The sequence below is a fragment of the Mytilus galloprovincialis genome, chromosome 1, assembly GCF_965363235.1.
Source record: "Mytilus galloprovincialis chromosome 1, xbMytGall1.hap1.1, whole genome shotgun sequence".
NCBI classification, from domain to species: Eukaryota; Metazoa; Mollusca; class Bivalvia; order Mytilida; family Mytilidae; genus Mytilus; species Mytilus galloprovincialis.
Genome location: NC_134838.1, coordinates 26,079,730 through 26,101,650, shown reverse-complemented (window position 1 = coordinate 26,101,650; position 21,921 = coordinate 26,079,730). Strand labels below are relative to the sequence as shown.

Genomic DNA, 21,921 nt, shown 5'->3' with positions numbered 1-21,921 from the left:
ATCTATGAACATGATACATTAATAATTCTTATAATAATATGATTTGCATATATCAATAAATACTTGAACGGGATTGGTCAATTTCATTATTCCCCCTTGGTTTACACTTCAATAAATATAAAAAAGAAGATGTGGTATGAATGCCAATGAGACAACTATCCACAAAAGACCAAAATGACACAGACATTAACAACTATAGGTCACTGTACGGCCTTCAACAATGATCAAAGCCTATACTGCATAGTCAGCTATAATAGGCCCCGATAAGACAATGTAAAACAATTCAAACGAGAAAATGATACATTAATAATTCTTATAATAATATGATTTGCATATATCAATAAATACTTGAACAGGATTGGTCAATTTCATTATTCCCCCTTGGTTTACACTCCAATAAATATAAAAAAGAAGATGTGGTATGATTGCCAATGAGACAACTATCCACAAAAGACCAAAATGACACAGACATTAACAACTATAGGTCACTGTACGGCCTTCAACAATGATCAAAGCCCATACCCCATAGTCAGCTATAATAGGCCCTGATAAGACAATGTAAAACAATTCAAACGAGAAAACTAACGGTCTATTTATGTAAAACAAGAGGCTGTCACAACAACAGCAAACCAAATTTATTAACATTTATTTGTATCCTGCCAATATCACAAGAACCATAACTGATGAACGGTGAAAATGAAAATCGTCAATATCAAATTTGACCTCCATTTTGTCATCAGTATCAACATATTAAAATTTGAAAAGCTTATGTTGAATGGTTCATGAGTAAATGCACGGACACAACTGGAAAAGCCATTTTTCAATCTTTCAAGAACCATAACTCCTGAACGGCAAAAGTCAAAATCGTCATTATTGAACTTGACCTCCATTTTGTCATCAGTAACAACATATTAAAATTTGAAAAGCTTTGGTTGAACAGTTCATGGGTAAATGCACGGACACGACTGGAAAAGCCATTTTTCAATCTTTCAAGAACCATAACTCCTGAACGGTAAAAGTCAAAATCGTCATAATTAAACTTGACCTCCATTTTGTCATCAGTAACAACATATTAAAATTTGGGAAGCTTTGGTTGATAAGTTCATGCGTAAATGCACAGACACGACTGGAAAAGCCATTTTTCAATCTTTCAAGAACCATAACTCCTGAACGTTAAAGTCAAAATCATCATTATTGGACTTGACCTTCATTTTGTTGTCTGTAACAACATATTAAAATTTGAAAAGCTTTGGTTGAACGGTTCATGAGTAAATGCACGGACAATATTTAGTTGCTGCCCGGCCGCCCGCCAGACCGGTTGCCCGCTGTACATCCCCAAATCAATAACCGACATTTTTGTCACAAAAATCCGGTTAAAAATGAACGAACAACAAATATGTAACACATAAACAAACGTAAAACCACTGAATTACAGGCTCCTGATTTCATGTTTCTGAAACCACTTTCATAAACTTCAGTGATCTATTCATGCGCAATACACATGCATAAAAGGATCCCAGGATTTTCATCAAATTGAGATTGAAAAACAAATAAACATAACAGTAGACTTTTTTCTATTTAATGCACATATAACAGAAAAAAACAAGAATGTGTCCATATATAGTACACGGATGCCCCACTCGCACTATCATTTTACATGTTGATCACTGGACAGTGAAATTGGGGTCAATACTTTAATTTGGCATTAAAATTGGAAAGATCATACATATCATAGTTAATATGTGTACTAAGTTTCAAGTTGATTGGACTTCAACTTCATCAAAAACTACCTTGACCAAAAACTTTTCTTTATTCATTTATAGTTACAGAATTAATTTTTTTCCTAGTGTGCCAAATAAAAATAGATATGTGCTTTCAGTTACCCAACAATAAGTCAAATGAATGAATGGTTCATTAAAGTGCAACCTGTATATATACAAAACTAAATATCTAGTACAAAAAATTAACTATTTTTTTATATTATATTAAGTAAAGATAAAGTACTAGTAGTAAAAGTAGCAAAAAAAATATCAATTTAAAAACTTGTTTCATGGCACTGAATGAATTAGTCCCTGTTATTTCTTATCTTTACATCAAAATGATACGTATTTTTAACAAAGTTATCTAACAAATAGTCTATTAATGCGTAGTTTTCTCTAGGTATATTTTTTCTGTCTACCGTCCGTCTGTTGTCATTATCGTGAAAATGCGGATTTTTGTCATATCTGGTCCGGTTCCGATCCGTAGTTTACACAAAAATGTGCAATGGCGGCCGTAGAAAAATTTACGAAAAAAAAATCCGAGAATAAACATTGTTTGACAAGAGATTGTGAATGAATAAGACGCTTTTAATGCATTAAATGAATTAAACATAATCTTAAGCCAATTAGGATCACTTTTTAAAGAAGTATCAAACTTATTTTAGCTCAAAACCAAAATTCTCGCTCTCGTATTACCGGAAGAGAAAGAAAGTATTTTTTGGAGACTCGAGTTGCACAAATAAACGACCTTTTAAAAAATTAAAAAATCGTTTTAATCTTTGAAATTTCATAATACAAAACATAGATTTCGAATTGCTTTTGTAATTGAATTTTTCCATGTCGAAATTGGCGATTGCAGACACGTGGCAAGTGTCAGCTTGGGATATTCGCATCCAAACAGTTATCACCCTGAGGGCAATTAACACCTGGCTATTCAATCTCTTGATTGCCTTTAGTGTCCGACTTAAAGGGATTACAATTAAAGGTGATTTAATTTTTATGATTATAATCGATAATAGATGAAAGTTCAAAATTGAGGACAAGTAAAATAGCATCTTCAAAATAATTATAGCGTCGCGGGAATTATTATAGCATCACGGTGAAAAAATATAGCGTCGTGGTACCACAACACTAAAACGGCCTGGGGAGAACACTGTCACCCTGCTAAGCCGAACCATTTTCTTTGTAAAAGTTATCTCCCTATTCACTGTTTTTCATCTGTGTGCATCTCCTTCGTAACAAAAAAAGATATCGACAAAATTCTTTTTACAAATAGTTCGTTACATCCTCAGTAATTTTTGGCTTATTTGGATCGGAGCGATTCAATGAAATTTTTATGGAGTTATCTCCCTTAACAAAATAAATTTGTCGGTATGTTCATTTAACTCATAAACAGTTAACCGTATAACCCTGGAATGTTTTTATTTGAGTGACTTTTCTATATTGGCTAGAGGTATAGGGGGTGGGTTGAGAAAATTAAAATAATACAAGACTAACAAAAGCCAGAGGCTCCTGACTTGGGACAGGCGGCGCAAAAACGCCTGCATTTTTGCGCCTGTCCCAAGTCAGGAGCCTCTGGCCTTTGTTAGTCTTGTATTATTTTAATTTTAGTTTCTTGTGTACAATTTGGAAATTAGTATGGCGTTCATTATCACTGCACTAGTATATATTTGTTTAGGGGCACTCTGAACGACGCCTCCGGGTGCGGGAATTTCTCGCTACATTGAAGACCTGTTGGTGACCTTCTGCTGTTGTTTTTACTTGTTGTGGTCTCTTTGACACATATCCCATTTCCATTCTCAATTTTATTTAAAAATGTATAACTGTATAAAATTAAGATTCATACACAATTCCGGGAAATTTCATGAATGATTTGGTGAATTTACGTCATGGCAATTTAGGCAAAACACAATGTCATACGATAGAAAACTTTCAAAGGGAAGATTATTTCGTTACTTGTACACTTCAAATTCAGTTTATATCTAGTTAAAATGAAGTTTTTGAGGTAAGTGCTATTTCTTTTTAAATCCTGTTGCATTTATCGGACATTTATGGTTTTTAGAAAGTAAAGATGGTGGCATACTCCTTAGTTACAATATTCCATTGTGCTTTTGGTGGTAATCATCAATTAAATGATGTTAATTAATAATCGCTTATGATTGCCTGAAGAATTATAAGGATTAAACATATTTTTTCTAGAGGTTATTGATGTGTAAACTGGGTCTCTTACTCACAAACAGGGTTTACGCTGGCAGTTGCCATTTTCGTATTTTGAAAAAATAATAATTGTGGTGAATAAATTCCATCATTTGCAAAAGAATTTAATCTTGTTTATTTGGTTTGTTTTGAGTTTCTCAGACTTTACCTGATCAGACAATACTCTGAATTGACCTTAAGCTTGTTAAAATTTTGACAAAAAATCAATAATCAGGTGATTGCATTTAAGATGGTACCTAACACAACAGGGAGATAACTCTGTAAAGTCATCTAAATGTTTTAATTACGTTGTGTTGTAAAAGGAATATTTAGCTTCTCAATGATCAAAATTGGTGTTTGTCAAACTGCTATATAACCAGTGTAATTCTTCTGACAAAACAGTTGGTTCAAAATTTTTGAAATTTTTATATTTTTGTTAAAGGGTCAAAGTACATACTTGACAAAATTTTATGAAAATTAAACGAGCCAAATTAATTTTAGTGAAAGTGTTGGGTACCACCTTTTAAAATAGCTATAAGCAACAAAGAACTAATCGATGAAGGTGTTAATTGTATTGTTTGACAAAATGATATGATTAAATGACATATATGTCACATGTCACATAAAGGATTTTACCACTTTGCATCGCATGTGTTTAAAGCCAACTTTTGGCTCTGATATAGATAATTGATTTGAAATGGTCTTTTTTCATTAAAGTCGTTTTGGCGATGCATGTGTTTCAAGGATAGTTTTTACGTCTCAACTTTTTCATATTTTTACGTCAACTTTTTCATATCATTGGTTTGGAATAGAAAACTGTCCGGATGAAGGAATATATTCAACAGGTTGAGATCAACAACTCAAATGCATGTTAGACCTTCAATGTATTTTTTTTTTTTACTACAAATGTAATGAGGGATCCATTACAAAATTTGTTTTGTTTTAAAAAAAATAAGAAACCTTTCCTAAAGAGCTTTACATCTATCTGCAATTATAAGGTCAGACATGTCCAGGAATTTATTTTCTTCCTGAACTTGTATCTCTTCTTTAAAAGTGAAAGTAAGTGGACCCCTCTTTAAGGTAAGTTGTTCCAAATATAATGGATCCCCCCTTCCCTATAAGCTAAAAAAGCAAAGAGCTTATTTTAAACCAGATGCTCTGCATGGCGCAGCTTTATATGACCGCAGAGGTTGAACCCTGAACGGTTGGGGCAAGTATGGACACAACATTCAAGCTGGATTCAGCTCTAAATTTGGATTGTGATTAAATAGTTGACACAGCATAGGTTTCTGACACAGAATGAATGTGGTCTAATAAACTTAAAATTTGTTTTTTGCCTTTGAGCAATTCACTATGCTGTTGAATATAAATCCTCTCAAAAATATGTTTGAAGAAATTTTCTTTTTATTCATGAAATCTGAAATGAGAAAAATTGACCCCCCCCCCTTCCCCCCCCAATTTTTTTTTCACATCTCCCTTTCCCTTATTCCAAAACTGATCTCAATCCAAATTTCTAATGGAGTTTGCAACAATAACTACTCATTTAAATACATCATAAAATATTAAAATGTAAAAAAAGTGCTTGTTATCACTGAATGGTAAAGATTGTTTTAATTTATCAGTTGGTAGTAAAAGTGAATATACATTGTATATTGTATAAAACAATGATTTAAGTTGATTCAACTACTATTCTGGACAAAGAAAGATAACTCCAATTGAAAATTTCTTGCTATTGTGCAATATTGTGCAATTAGATATTTCTTGCTATTGCGCAATACTGTGCAATTGAAAATACTTGCTATTGCACAATACTGTGCAATTGAAGATTTCTTGCTATTGCTGAATACTGTACGTGCAATTGAAAATTTCTTGCTATTGCACAATACTTAATATAATAATTTTGGATCCTGATTTGGACCAACTAGAAAACTGGGCCCATAATAAATCAAAGCACCAAAGGGTGCTATAGGCAGTTAATCAAAAAACCCAAAGGCAAACTTGGTAAAGGTCAGATGAATAGTGTCAATTATTTATCTCAGGCATTGTTCTCAGCTATTTCTAAAGTATCAAATAATGCTTGTACAGTAATGTTTATGTTATGCAATCGTACTACTTTCAAAAGTTATTTCCAATTTATATTTATAAAGATTCAATGTTTGAGATTATACACATACAGCTGTCCTATGTTAGGGGAGAGTTTTGTGCCAGTTAAGATGTTTAAGCCACCACATTCTGTATGCACCTGTCCATAGTGAGGACCCACTAATGCAGGGCTTTCCCATGAAATTGAAGTAGAAGGCTCAATTAAAATTATAGGCGGCTGTAACATGCGTTCAGCGAAGCCAGACGCGGCCCACCAAGCTATAAGCTTGGTGCCTTACGGCAGGGGGTCTGGGGCCCCTCAAGGCCACCAGAAGCTCTGGCATAAATAGAGCATGAAATCCTGCATTCTCGCAATCTCCTGGCACCTAATTTCATCTTTCAACTGACCATTTTTTATGTATGAAATTTAAGAAAGAAATAAAAATCTCAAAGAAATTTCATTTTTTTTATGTTATAGTTTTTTATTTTTATTACCTTATGCTTAAAATTCATTTACTTTTAAAGGAGTTTTATTTATATAATAATCCGGTTTGTTATAAATCTTGATCGATTTATTTTGCATAACTACGTGAATTTGTAAACAAATGACCCCCCTCTTCTCTCTAGAGACTGTTACGCGTATTTAAATCATACAATTATTTCTCAAGCATTGACAGAAAATTGATATATCCTCTGATTTTTTATTTTTTTTTGTAAACTGTTCAATAAGTCTGATACATAAATCATTTGGAAATGTTATTTATTTGAGGTCGAGTCGACAATATTCTACTTTCGTTTTTGACCTTGATTCTCTGAACACCACGTGGACTTTGAAAAATGAACTTCAAAAGATACTGTTTTCCAGATTCTGAACAATCTACTACACTTTCTTTAATTTGACTGATATTATTCCATAACATAAGATTGTCATCCTATCTGATTGTCTTCACGTTTTAAAAGCCAAAAAAAAAGCCAACGAGTTAATGGCCATCGGAACGTCTCTATTGTTATCGTTTAATGACTACCGGAACCTCTCTCTTGTTATCTTTGAAAAGAAACGATGCATTCTGACTTTAAATAGACAACCAATCAGTGACCTGAATTCATGTGAACTATATTTAGCCCACGGAAAACACTGACTTTTCACCCTTGTTTATCGTGACCGCGACTTTGCGACAATACGTCTCTCGGCTGCCTGTAAACATTTGAAAAAAGATATTTTTTATCTTTTTGAATTATATTTTTGTCAGTGAAGTAGCCGGCACTTGAAGCCACCGAAAGCCCTAATCATCAGAATCCTCTCAATTTAAAAGGTACGTAAATTTCGTCTTCTATGTAATTTGAAATTGCCGCCAACTTATTACTAGACTACAGTACTGACGTATGTAATACGTATCGATGACAAACAATATTCCTACGACTTTTGCCATTTGGGAAATGTAAACGACTCATCTTTATAGATTTTCGGCGACCAAATATTTCATACAATTGTTCTTTGGCATCTTAGCCAACAGCACAGGGGATAATAAACTATAGAAGGATTTCTATCGAGCACTACTTCCTATGTGCATCTTCAAAACTTTTGGGAAAATCGACGACCATTTAACGTTTTTATGATAATATTTTTTATATTCCAGAATAAAAAGTATGACAAAAGTGTCCAATTAGTTATAAATAACATGATAGCCAGCCAGATAATAAAAGTGGCACATATTTCAGCATTTATTGGGTAGAACATAAATCTAGGGTGCTCGCATAAAGCAGCTTAACTGCTTAAAAATCTAAGTACATGTTTAGATTCAGCATATCAAAGAAGCCCAAGAATTCAATTTTTGTTAAAATCAAACAAAGTTTAATTTTGGACCCTGATTTGGACCAACTTGAAAACAGGGCCAATAATAAAAAATCTAAGTACATTTTTAGATTCAGCATATCAAGGTGTAATACCACCATTGATTTTCCCCTATTAGTCTTTGTTAAATTTGCACTTTTCAAAAAAATGTGCAGAATTTATCTTTGTTTCAAATAAAGAAATACTTGGCATGAGTAAAGTTTTATCCTGTCCAGTACTATAGAAAAAAATTCACATAACATTTAATTACATATAAGAAAATAACCATCATTGGAAGTTAATCAATCAAATGTCTCCCCTTATTTTATCTGTGTACAAGGTTTAGTCACCATGTAACCTCAAGATTACAAAATTTTCTATAGAAATCCAAAATAAAAAATAATGGTGTTTTGAAATACCCAAGACATATGTTTATGACACAGAAATGTTTTTACTGTAATAAAATGTAGGATTAATTACCTACAACTGTCAAATTCAAGGGAATATTTTTTTAGACCTACTTTCGTATACAACCGGATGTGACGTACCATGATTTGGTGGTATTACACCTAGAACCCCCAAGGATTCAATTTTTGTTAAAATCAAACTAAGTTTAATTTTTGACCCTTTGGACCTTAATGTAGACCAATTTGAACACGGGACCAAAAATTAAGAATCTACATACACAGTAACATTTTTTGTAGATTCGGCATATCAAAGAACCCCAATTATTCAATTTTTGATGAAATCAAACAAAGTTTAATTTTGGACCCTTTGGACCCCTTATTCCTGAACTGTTGGGACCAAAACTCAATCCCAACCTTCCTTTCATGGTCATAAACCTTGTGTTTAAATTTCATAAATTTCTATTAACTTATACTAAAGTTATGGTACGAAAACCAAGAAAAATGCTTATTTGGGCCCCTTTTTGGCCCCTAATTCCTAAACTGTTGGGATCTCAACTCCCAAAATCAATCCCAACCTTCCTTTTGTGTTGATAAACCGTGTGTTTAAATTTCAATGATTTCTATTTACTTATACTTAAGTTATTGTGCAAAAACCAAGAATAATGCTTATTTGGGCCCCTTTTTTTTACCCTAATTCCTTACAGTTGGAACCAAAACACCCAAAATCAATCCCAACCTTCCTTTTGTGGTCATAAACTTTGTGTCAAAATATCATTGATTTCTATTCACTTAAACTAAAGTTATAGTGCGAAAACCTAGAAAATGCTTATTTGGGCCCTTTTTGGCCCCTAATTCCTAAACTGATGGGACCAAAACTTTCAAAATCAATCCCACCTTCCTTTTATGGTCATAAACCTTGTGTTTGAATTTCAAAGATTTCTATTTACTTAAACTAAAGTTTTAGTGCGAAAACCAAAAGTATTCGGACGACGACAACGACGCTGACCCCAACGTGATACCAATAAACGACCAAAAAATTTTCAATTTTTGCCATCGTATAAAAAGTAGTGTTTAGTGTTTCTTCATTACAATTTACAATGTAAACTAAAAGATGAGTTTGAGAATAATCATAGACAACAATAGGGCAAACTCATTTTGGTTGGGGGAGGGGGGGAAGATAGAAAGAAGGGAAATTTCAAACAAACAGTATATTTATGATACTTGGCGAATAAAATAATAAAGTGGCGAAAAATATATTGTTCTGGCGAAAGAGGTGGCAAAATTAATGATTGACCCAGGGGAAACCCTGCTCACAAACTTGACATATATATACAAATCTGAATATTTAGTTTGTGAGTTAATCGCCCCGGTTTACACAGCCATTACAGCAATAACCTCTAGAACTAGAGGCTCTAAAGAGCCTGTGTCGCTCACCTTGGTCTATGTGCATATTAAACAAAGGACACAGATGGATTCATGACAAAATTGTATTTTGGTGATGTGATGTGTTTGAAGTTCTTACTTTATTGAACGATTTTGCTTCTTACAATTATAAAATTGAGAATGGAAATGGGGAATGTGTCAAAGAGACAACAACCCGACCAAATAAAAAACAACAGCAGAAGGTCACCAACAGGTCTTCAATGTAGCAAGAAATTCCCGCACCCGGAGGCGTCCTTCAGCTGGCCCCTAAACAAATATATACTAGTTCAGTGATAATGAACGCCATACTAATTTCCAAATTGTACACAAGAAACTAAAATTAAAATAATACAAGACTAACAAAGGCCAGAGGCTCCTGACTTGGGACAGGCGCAAAAATGCGGCGGGGTTAAACATGTTTGTGAGATCTCAACCCTCCCCCTATACCTCTAACCAATGTAGAAAAGTAAACGCATAACAATACGTACATTAAAATTCAGTTCAAGAGAAGTCCGAGTCTGATGTCAGAAGATGTAACCAAAGAAAATAAACAAAATGACAATAATACATAAATAACAACAGACTACTAGCAGTTAACTGACATGCCAGCTCCAGACTTCAATTAAACTGACTGAAAGATTATGATTTCATCATATGTACATCAGGCACAATCCTTCCCGTTAGGGGTTTAGTATCATACCATCATAACATATATGAGAAGAACATAACCCGTGTCATGCCAACAACTGTTTTTAGAATAAATGTGTTTAGTTCCGACGCAAAGACCTTATCAGTGACTCAATATTAACGCCAAAATATGCAATCTTTAATGACTTGACAACAGTATCGTAATTATATCCCTTCTTAATAAGTCTATTCAAAGGTTTTTTAAGTTTCTGAGGTGAATACTGACACCTTTGTGCTTTATAAAGAATATTTCCATAAAAAATTGGATGTGAAATACCTGAACGTATAAGAAGTCTGCATGTTGAGCTATATTTACGAATGATGTCTTTATACCGATGATAAAATATCTATAATGAACTTTGCCCATTAGTAACAGAGAACTATATTTGGTAAAAATTTACATAAATTTACCAAATTAATGAAAATTGTTAAAAATTGACTATAAAGGGCAATAACTCCTTAAGGGGTCAATTGACCATTTAGGTCATGTTGACTTATTTGTAGATCTTACTTTGCTGAACATTATTGCTGTTTACAGTTTATCGCTATCTATAATAGTATTCAAGATAACCAAAAACGGCAAAATTTCTTTAAAAATTACCAATTGGAGGGCAGCAACCCAACAACCAGTTGTTCAATTCATCTGAAAAATTCAGGGCAGATAGATATTGACTTGATTAACAATTTAACTCCTTGTCAGATTTGCTCTAAATGCTTTGGTTTCATAGTTATAAGCCAAAAACTGCATTTTACCCCTATGTTCTATTTTTAGCCGTGGCGGCCATCTTGGTTGAATGGCCAGGTCATCGCACACAATTTTCAAACTAGATACCCCAAAGATGATTGTGGCCTAGTAGTTTCAGTGGAGATTTTTGTAAAAGATTACTTAGATTTATGAACTAGAGGCTCTCAAGAGCCTGTGTCGCTCACCTTGGTCTATGTGCATATTAAACAATGGACACAGATAAATTCATGATATAATTGTGTTTTGGTGATGGTGATGTGTTTGTAGATCTTACTTTACTGAACATTCTTGTTGCTACAATTATCTTTATCTATAATGAACTTGGCCCAGTAATTACAGTGGAAAATATTTTCTAAAAATTTACAAAAATTTATGAAAAATGCTAAAAATTAACTATAAACGGCAATAACTCCTTAAGGAGTCAATTGACTATTTTGGTCATGTTGACTTATTTGTAAATCAAACTTTGCTGAACATTATTGCTGTTTACAGTTTATCTCTATCTATAATAATATTCAAGATACCAATTCAGGGGCAGTAACCAAACAACGGGTTGTCGGATTCATCTGAAAATTTGAGGGCAGAAAGATCTTGACCTGATAAACAATTTTACCCCATGTCAGATTTGCTCTAAGTGCTTTGGTTTTTGAGTTATAAGCCAAAAACTGCATTTTACCCCTATATTCTATTTTTAGCCATGGCGGCCATCTTGGTTGGTTGGCCGGGTCACGCCACACATTTTTTAAACTAGATACCCCCATGACAATTGTGGCCAAGTTTGGTTTAATTTGGCCCAGTAGTTTCAGAGGAGAAGATTTTTGTAAAAGATTACTAAGATTTACGAAAAAATGGTTAAAATTTGACTATAAAGGGAAATAACTCCTAAAGAGGTCAGCTGACCATTTCCTTTGCATTGAGGTATTTGTAAATCTTACTTTGCTGAACATTATTGCTGTTTACAGTTTATCTCTATCTATAATAATATTCAACATAATAACCAAAAACAGCAAAATTTCCTTAAAAATACCAATTCAGGGGCAGCAACCCAACAACAGGTTGTCGGATTCATCTGAAAATTTCAGGACAGATAGATCTTGACCTGATAAACACTTTTAACCCGTCAGATTTGCTCTAAATGCTTTGATTTTTGAGTTATAAGCCAAAAACTGCATTTTACCCCTATGTTCTATTTTTAGCCATGGTGGCCATCTTGGTTACTTGGCCGGGTCACGCCACACATTTTTTAAACTAGATACCCCAAAGATGACTGTGGCCAAGTTTGGATTAATTTGGCACAGTAGTTTCAGAGGAGAAGATTTTTGTAAAAGATTTCTAAGATTTACGAAAAATGGTTAAAAATTGACTATAAAGGTCAATAACTTCTAAAGGGGTCAATTGACCATTTTGGTCATGTTGACTTATTTGTAAATCTAACTTTGCTGAACATTATTGCTGTTTACAGTTTATCTCTATCTATAATAATATTCAAGATAATAACCAAAAACAGCAAAAATTCCCTAAAATTACCAATTCAGGGGCAGCAACCCAACAATGGGTTGTCGGATTCATCTGAAAATTTGAGGGCAGAAAGATCTTGACCTGATAAACAATTTAACCCCATGTCAGATTTGCTCTAAATGCTTTGGTTTTTGAGTTATAAGCTAAAAACTGCATTTTACCCCTATGTTCTATTTTTAGCCATGGCGGCCATCTTGGTTGGTTGGCCGGGTCACGCCACACATTTTTTAAACTAGATACCCCAATGATGATTGTGGCCAAGTTTGGATTAATTTGGCCCAGTAGTTTCAGAGGAGAAGATTTTTGTAAAAGTTAACGACGACGGACGACGACGACGACGACGGACGCCAAGTGATGGGAAAAGCTCACTTGGCCCTTCGGGCCAGGTGAGCTAAAAATGTGTTTAATCCTATAATGTTCATGATGTTTGCAAGTATTGAAGGTATATAAAACTCTATGTTTTAAATTTCTCAAATAAACCAATATTAAGGTATTATCTTAGGCTACATGAACATGCTAATTGTCATCATATTCATGATATTGGATGGCTGTGAGACTTACTGTATCTATCCTAAATTTCTAATCAACAATAATTTTATAAAAATTTAAATTATATAAAATTATATTAAAATTGGATTGTGATTAAATATTTGACACATCAAAAGTTCCTGACTTAAAGAATTTGATCAAAGAACTTAATATATGACATGTATGACATTACATTACCTTCTGTATTACCCAATATTCTAAATCTAAATACACATGGTTAGATTCAGCATATCAACCCCAAGAATTAAATTTTTGATAAAATCAAACAAAGCTTAATTTGAACATAAATTTGGACCAATTTGATACAAAGGCTCAAAATCAAAATCTAAATATAGCCAATATGATTAATTTTTATTGAAATCGAACGAAATTTAATTGGTCTCTGAAATTTAAGAAAATTTGAAAACTGGACACAAACACTAAAATATGGATACAAATTTCATTTTTTCTTCTTATTAAAATCAAACAAAGTTTAATTTTGGACCCTTTGGATCTAAATGTGAACTAATCTAAAGGCAATTATTATTAATTTCTTTGTCGTCATTGCTTGTGGAGAGTTGTCTCATTGGCAATCATACCACATCTTCTTTTTTTTATAATATTGGACTTTTTGGACTTTAATATGGATTAATTTAAATTGGTTCAAAAATAAAAAATCTTAATGCAGTTAGTATAAGCATATCGTAGTACCAGAATAATTAGTTTGTGGTGTAATCACACAGATTAATTTGGGATCCTTTGGACCTCAACATGCTCAATGTGGACCAATTTAAAAGTAAGGCCAAATTTTCAAAATTCAAATACATTACAGGAATCCAAATGGTCACCTCATGTACATTAGTTTTCAAAGAGGATCATCTATGGACCATTTCACAAGTGTTGTCCTGATTGGCTCAGAAATTCAGAGGATAAAGTTTTAAAGATTTTTTTTATCATGAATTACTTGTACTTCAATATATATGTACTTCTTATTGGCTATTCAGTTTGAGAGGAGAAGATTGAAAGATGTAATTTGAAGAACAGCAGATGTAAAAATGCCAGCTGCTACTCATCCAACAAGAGCTCACAAAGCAGTTGAAGTTATTATCCATCATTGTCCATAATTACCTTATCACTGGTTTGAGATGCATAAACATATTTTCTTTTCCTAGTATTGTAATGACTCTCTGGATCAAATTGATTTTCCTGCAAAAATTATGAAATTTTAACAAGAAGGCATGCAATGTCATATTACAAATACCAATTATCCCCCTTGTAGTTCCAATTTTCTGCTTACAGGCAGTACATGTACATTGTGTAGGTGTTTGATAGATCTGAAAAGTGCTCAGATATTACAAGTTATCACTGTGAAGCTCATACATAAAATAGTCAGTATAAGAAGTAGTTTCAGAGAAACATGTGACTGAAATTGAGTCACTGAATTTTTTAGGACCAACTGGCCAAGGACAAATGGAGTGACACAATATAGCTCCTACTTTTAGAGTTAACACAGTTCTATTTACAGATCATTACATAAAAAAAAAATTTAAAAATCATTTGAAGTCCTTTTCATGCTTTTCGGGCAGATCATTACATATTATTTTTTTTTCAATTTCATTTTAAGTCCTTTTCGGCCAAGTTTTCATTTATGCCAATCAAGGTTACTTTTTTTTTTTAATTTTTGATCATTTCCAGATCATTGACAAATTAAAACATGAATATTTAATCAAAGCATGCAAAGTATTAACAAGAATGTGTCCATAGTACACGGATGCCCCACTCGCATTATCATTTTCTATGTTCAGTAGACCATGAAATTGGGGTCAAAACTCTAATTTGGCAATTAAATTAGAAAGATCATATCATAGGGAACATGTGTACTAAGTTTGAAGTTGATTGGACTTCAACTTCATCAAAAACTACCTTGACCAAAAACTTTAACCTGACAGACAGACGGAAGGACGGACGGTCGGAAGGACAGACGCACAGACCAGAAAACATTATGCCCCTCTACTATCGTAGGTAGTAGACCATAAAAATGTAAGAACTTTACATTTTTGATATATTAGATTTTTTTCATGACTTACATGTACTGGACTAGACAATCATAATGAACTACATGTACATGTATAAAGTATACATTACATGTACATGTTTATAGCTACATGAACTAAGAACATTTTTTTTAAAAGTTTTGTTTGTACATGTACATACATCTATTAATGGCTCCGGTGGTACTTGTACAATGTAGCTGAGCTGGTTAATTCTCTTCCTCAGTCATACATGTAGCATTCTTTTGACTGCATCTCTTGTATATGTTGTAGCAGACTATACATAATCCTGTGCAAATTGAAGAAAAAAATCATATGTCATAAGCTGTCCATGTTACGCAAACATTTGAAAATCATAATAAACAATGATAAACTGCAGCTAATATTTTCCACCTGAAGTAGAAATTAAAAAAAAATATATCTATCATGTTCAGTTCATCAAAAAATGTTTTACCCATGTGCATATATACTACATACATGAACATGTATGTCTATGTGTATACATGTATATTGTCATGATTGTGTTCAATACTATAAAATTGTGATAGGAGTAAATCGGTAAAAAGATTGTGAACAGCTGGATTCATATTTATGATTAAAACAACATTAATAATAGTTTTTTTTTCACTATTATATTATGAAGAAAAAGCTACATTTGTAGTACAATTATTTATGGATCTCAGAAAGGCTGATCCTGAAGTCCCTTTCTTACAAGTGCAGTGTTATCCCCAGAAGATAGCATCCCATTTGGCGTAAAAAAAAATTAACTGTGTCATTTGTCGCGTCTCAGCGATGCTCTATTTCCATTGATTTCCTTTATGTTATACATGTATATGTTTATATTGTTCAATTCATTACTGAGAATACAATTAGACTAATCACTAATACCATGAATACAGTTGCTTCAGTTTGTTTTATTTATTCATTTATAGTTACAGAATTATTTTTTGCCTCTTGTGCCAAATAAAAATATATATATGTGGTTTCAGTTACTATAAGTCATGAACATGATGAAAGTAAAATGAATGAATGATTTATCATAGTGCAACTTGTATATATATACAATGATAAACATATAAATATCTAGTACAAAAAAGAAACCTTTTTTTTTTATATCAAAAGAGTAAAGAAAGTGTTATAAATAGCAAAAAAATCTCAATTTAAAAACTTTTTTCTTCATCATGTCTATGAAATTCATTGTTTCAAGGTACCCAATTGGGCCAATGATTTAGTTCCAGTTGTTTCTAATCTTTACATCAAAATGATATATATATTTTTGACAAAGTTTTCAGAAAAATAGTCTTTTTATGCGTAGTTCTCTATCGTGAAAATGCGGATTTTTGTCATATCTGGTCTGGTTCCGAACCGTAGTGTGCAATGGCAGCCAAATTTTTTTTTAACAAAAATGAGTCCAACAATAAACAAGAGATTGGGAATGAATGACGCTTTTAATGGATTAAATGGATTAAACGTAAACTAAAGCCAATTATGATCACTTTATGAAGAAGCATAAAATGTATTAAGCTCAAAATCAAATTGTTCGCTCTCAATCGAAAAGTAGTACCGGAAGAGACAGAAAGTATATTTTGGAAAGTTGTAAAAATAAACCAACAAACCTTTTTTTAAGAGAAAAATGGTTTCAATCTAAGATTTTCGTAATACAAAACGTAGATTTCAATAAATGCGACGAAAATATTCATGGGACTGACGGAAGGACAGACAGAGGTAAAACAGTATACCCCCCCTTTTTTAAAGCGGGGGTATAATAAGGAATGGGTTGTCCAGAAATTTTTCAGTATTTACGCAAGAAGAGTTAATTAAGGAAGAGGTTGTCTAGAGATATTCACTTAATTTTATTCACATTTTTTGGGGGTTGATGTAAATATTTTTTTCTCTCATATAAACTAAATGTGTATTTTTAATTATGTATAAGAGGTAATGGATATTTTTTATACATTTTTTAACCAGTTGAACATTTTGCAGGATTGTTGGTTTAAAGGGAAACTTCGCAAAAAAATCAAAAATTGATATTATGTCCATTCTGTATAAAAATGCTCAAATTTATAGATATTAAAGTTTTATTCCGCTAGATAAGAGATCACCATTGATTTTAAATTTTGAGTATCAATTGTCTGCATTCCGCTATTTTGTCATCTTCTCCGATAAAAAAATCATGATATGTCTATAAACCACAAAGATTTGAAGAAAGTAGAAATCTATTTACATATTTTTTCCAAGGGTTTATTTGGAAAAATGTAATATATACTCGTTGTCAATAGTAAAGGACAGATTGGAACATACCAGATATTGATTTAAAAAATGTACGCACTTGTTGTCGATTCGTTTATACGCCTGGATAGAAAGTTACGGAACTATAGCGTAATTTAAAATATATACATGTATACATTGAACATAAGAAAGGAACATACATTTTGTGTAAATTTGGGTAAAAGTTTTGTAAATAGACTAGTCAACGTATGCCAACGGTATGTAATCAACGAATTCGATAGACTTTTGTATACCAAAAGAAGAAGAAGAAGAAGAGAACCAATTTGATTTAAATACAGGTCGATATATAACTTGCTTTGGTTCATCAAAGTTATGAACATAGTAAAATCACAGATTTATATATCAAATAGATTGTTCTCGAATAAAGGAAGAAATTCGTCATCATGACAATTGTTCCGACATTCATGTAATATATATATGCAACTGGAGGTACACTGATAATCCCCAAGGGATGTGAATATTTTCTAGGAAAACTATTAAGTATTACGTACAGTTTCAAATCAATTTCGGGATTTATTTTCTTTCTTGATATTCAATGACAGCAACTTAAAGAATAAACTGCTTGTCCGCTTTAGGGGTATTCTTGCCAGTTGAACAGACTTATAATTACATTCAAAAATAGGGAAAGATGACATTAAATTCGTTGTCTGTTGTTTTTAAGTAAAAGTTAATTGAATCATCAAAGTTAATATCCTTTGGTCTTGAATGTATGTTAACTAATTAATGTGTTTTTATAGGCTAGCTCAAATCCTCATCCAAATAATATAATCTATATGTAATAATCCCTTCCTTCCACACAGAGATTTAATGCCAAGCAGTAGACATATAGGTACTAATTAAGTAATTAAATGAACAATAGATAACAATAATTAATCATAAATGTGAAAAGATGTGAAAACAAAAGTATTCGTACATATTATATTCCGCTTCGGTAGAGTTATCTTCAGATAGTTTCAGATATTAATTAATACATGGCTTTCAAAAGTCTAACTCGTACATTTTTTTGCCTAATTAAGACAATCAAAATGCTTTGGTTAAGCTATTTCTAATTTCTAAGTTCCCCTTTTTTATGAGACATAAATCAAGGACAAGCGGTGTATATCATTTCATTCTGACACATGAATTAGGTTTCCACGGCGATCTATTTTTATTCGTCACCAACTTGAGTATGTACTTTAAATGTGTGTATTAAATGCTCCCTTGTTTTATAATCCACTGATCCGAAAAGACAGTCACACCTGGCAAGGTGTGCCCTAGAGGCGTGGTTAAATACTGAAGTGCAAATAACAATTTACCTTTCAACAAGCCATCTACGAGTATTGACACAGAACCGTGAATACACACACAGTCATAGCAGAGGTAGTAAAAGGTCAATCAATAAGAGTACACCAACATATTGTCTTAACAGATTATTGTACGTTAATTTATTCACTTAATTAGTCCGAAAATGCATTAATTAAAAATAAATTTATAACTTTTTGTGTTGTCTACAAAAATAATTCAAATATATACGTTTTACATAGAAAATTTATCTCATTAATGTGTACAATTGCACGTCTGTGTGTTTTATCTTCTTATTATCAGATGGTTATTAGATAAAGCATAAGTCATTGGTGAGCTTACAATTACGTTAAAATATGATTAAAAGCCAAGACTTTTAATGATTGTATTTTAAATCCCAGCATGCAAAAACCAGGCGAAAACGTCACGACCTACAGGAAGTAGTTAATATTTTTTCATTAATTATTGCAGGGCTTCGTTGTTTCTTATGAAGTTTTTGAAGTAACTATGTTATTAATTACCTGAAAAGAAAAATTATCAAAACGTCAGTCATAGAATGTTGGGAAAACTTTAGATAATAAACTTTTGCATTCTAGCTGCTTGATGCGTTTTAATGCATGCTAAAATCTAGTCCAAATAATTATGACGTCTGGCAAGGCTATTTTATTTTTTTTCTGGGACGACTTCCTAAAATTAGGTGTCAAAGTTCCCCCCAAAATTTGCTCTCAAACTCCAGATGTAAAAAATGGCTTCGGCGTTATGACGTCGTAGGAAGGCGTCCCAGAAAAAAATTAAAATAGCCTTGCCAGACGTCATAATTATTTGGACTAGCTAAAATCCAACCCCCATAATAGATCATGAATTTATACATTTTTAGAATTATTTATATCTATTTTATCAAATATTATAGGATGCCGAATTGACTTTAAATAGGTGCTGATTTGACTAGTTCCGATTTAACAAGGTGCCGATTTGACCAGGTGCCGATTTGACTTGAAGTTGTACCCATTATAAATTGCCTTCCGACAGAATTTCGGCTGTAAAATCTCGTCTCTGTCCACATTTCAGTCCTAACCTTTTGAAATGTGATGTAACATCCCCCTGGCAATCAAACAACTTTACTAAATGTGTGCCATGAAGATGTAAACATAAGACATAAATTGATAATGTTACAGCATCCATGTTGTATACAGCGCCATCTATAAATAGTTCTAAAGGGAGATAAGGTAAACTTCTTCTTCTTCCAAATTTTCACATCCTTTGTAGGACAACCACACCGTTACGGCGTGTAGAACAAAACCCACCACCATGAATGTAGGAATATAATATGTACACTATATATTGAATAATGATATCCTCCACTAATATATACAGGATCACTTTCTAGTTGCACAGAACGGGCAGATTTAATACTGCTGTTCCTCAATCCCAATCTTAACCAGCGCATACCAAATTTAAAGCACAGAGAACTTGAGAAAATACGTCGAGGAAAACGCACCAGAGAGGAAAACTGCACATTGGGACAATTCGTGCCAACAGGCCATAAGATTGAGGATTGAGGACGTATAGAAGAGGGACGAAAGATACCAAAGGGACAGTCAAACTCATAAATCTAAAACAAACTGACAACGCCATGGCTAAAAATGAAAAATACTAACAGACAAACAAAAGTATACATGACACAACATAGAAAACTAAAGAAAAAACAACACGAACCCCACCAAAAACTAGGGGTGATCTCAGGTGCTCCGGAAGGGTAAGCAGATCCTGCTCCACATTTGGCACCCGTCGTGTTGCGTATGAGATAACAAATCCAGTAAATAGTCTAATTCGGTAGGTCACATAGCTTGAAGTATGCATTCTTAGTTGCGTTAAAAATTGTTAGGCTAGTTACCGGACATATATACAGGGGGGATTACAGTGGCGGATCCAGAACTTTTCATAAGGGGGCCCGTTGACTGACCTAAGGGGGGCTCCAGTCATGCGTCAGTGATTCCTTATATAAGCAACCAATTTTTCCCACACAAAAGGCGGGCGGGCCCCCAGGCCCCCCTGGATCCGCCTATGGGTTATATATGTTTACGTAGTAAAATAGTAAAAGATAAATGTTGTAAAATAAATTACTTCACTAACATTCACACGGGTAAAAAGAATAACAAGCTTGCAGCATTTAAATCTAAAAATAGTTCGCTTTTCACAATATAGACTAAGGATCTAAAAGCTAAAACACTTTGTCTTCTTTTCATCAGAGACTCTGTTTTCATTAACTAAAATCGAATAAAACGTTCATAGTGTCTACATACTTAATCCACGCATAGAATTTGTCGTTTTACATCATAACATCTAATAAAAAGGTTTTTAAGATTTCATCGTATCTAAATATTAGCACTTTGTGTGACGTTTACGATCTAGGCACGCACTGTATATGTAAAGCCAATTGTCATGTTTTTATTTACTTAGATCTAAAACTTAAAAACTTGTCTTCGTCTCAACTCGGCCGATTCCGTACCCTCATCTAGGAAGGAGCTAGAGTATCGGATTCTACCGAGGATTGTCGAATGCAAACCACCCTTCAGCTAATCAGAAAATGTTTCACGACTATTTTTCTGACTTACAGTGTTGGTTTTTTTTGGTTTTTTTTATAACCTTCTTCAGTTCAAATAATGATAACCTAGAATTTATTGTCGTTCTTTGCAAATCAAAGAACTGTGTTTTGTTTTTTTACAATTTTGGTATGGATACATACAGGATCATAAAGGAGGGGGAATAGGACCTTTATCGGGACTCCGGGATCGAGTGTTTTTAAACTCGGGATTTCGGGATTGACCCTTTCGGGATCCGGGAATCCTTTTTTTCGGATTTCGGGATGTCGGGATTTGCTTTATTTAAATTCGGGACCTCGGGATTTTTTTCAAGTCCGGGATTTCGGGATTAAGACCCCTCCTATCCCCCCTCATAAAGGGAAACTGATAATTTTTTGTATGATATGTGCTCATGTTTTTCAGCGATGATCCTTTTGTGCTGGGTTTTATACTGAATAAAATTAGTTAGTTAGTTTCTATACTTTTTTTTATTAAATGGCTATCCGCAATATGTTTAATAAGATCATTTAGTCTGAGTTGTT

The 21,921-nt window shown here is 33.0% G+C and overlaps 1 protein-coding gene across 3 annotated transcripts in view; it reads right to left on the bottom strand.

Annotated features, from left to right (window-relative positions):
• LOC143070784 (fibroblast growth factor receptor 2-like) overlaps positions 1-20,012 on the bottom strand; it is a 55,342-nt gene extending 35,330 nt beyond the window's left edge. For 2 of the 3 annotated variants that reach the window (XM_076244929.1, XM_076244940.1), the window contains exons 1-3: positions 19,873-20,012; positions 15,391-15,516; positions 14,305-14,382 (exon numbers count right to left, since the gene is read on the bottom strand). The gene's annotated coding sequence lies outside the window, so the exon portion shown is untranslated. Of the gene's footprint in view, positions 1-14,304; positions 14,383-15,390; positions 15,517-19,802 lie in introns of all 3 variants that reach the window. The other variant, XM_076244933.1, reaches the window with a different exon arrangement.
• Between the last annotated feature and the right edge of the window lie 1,909 nt (positions 20,013-21,921).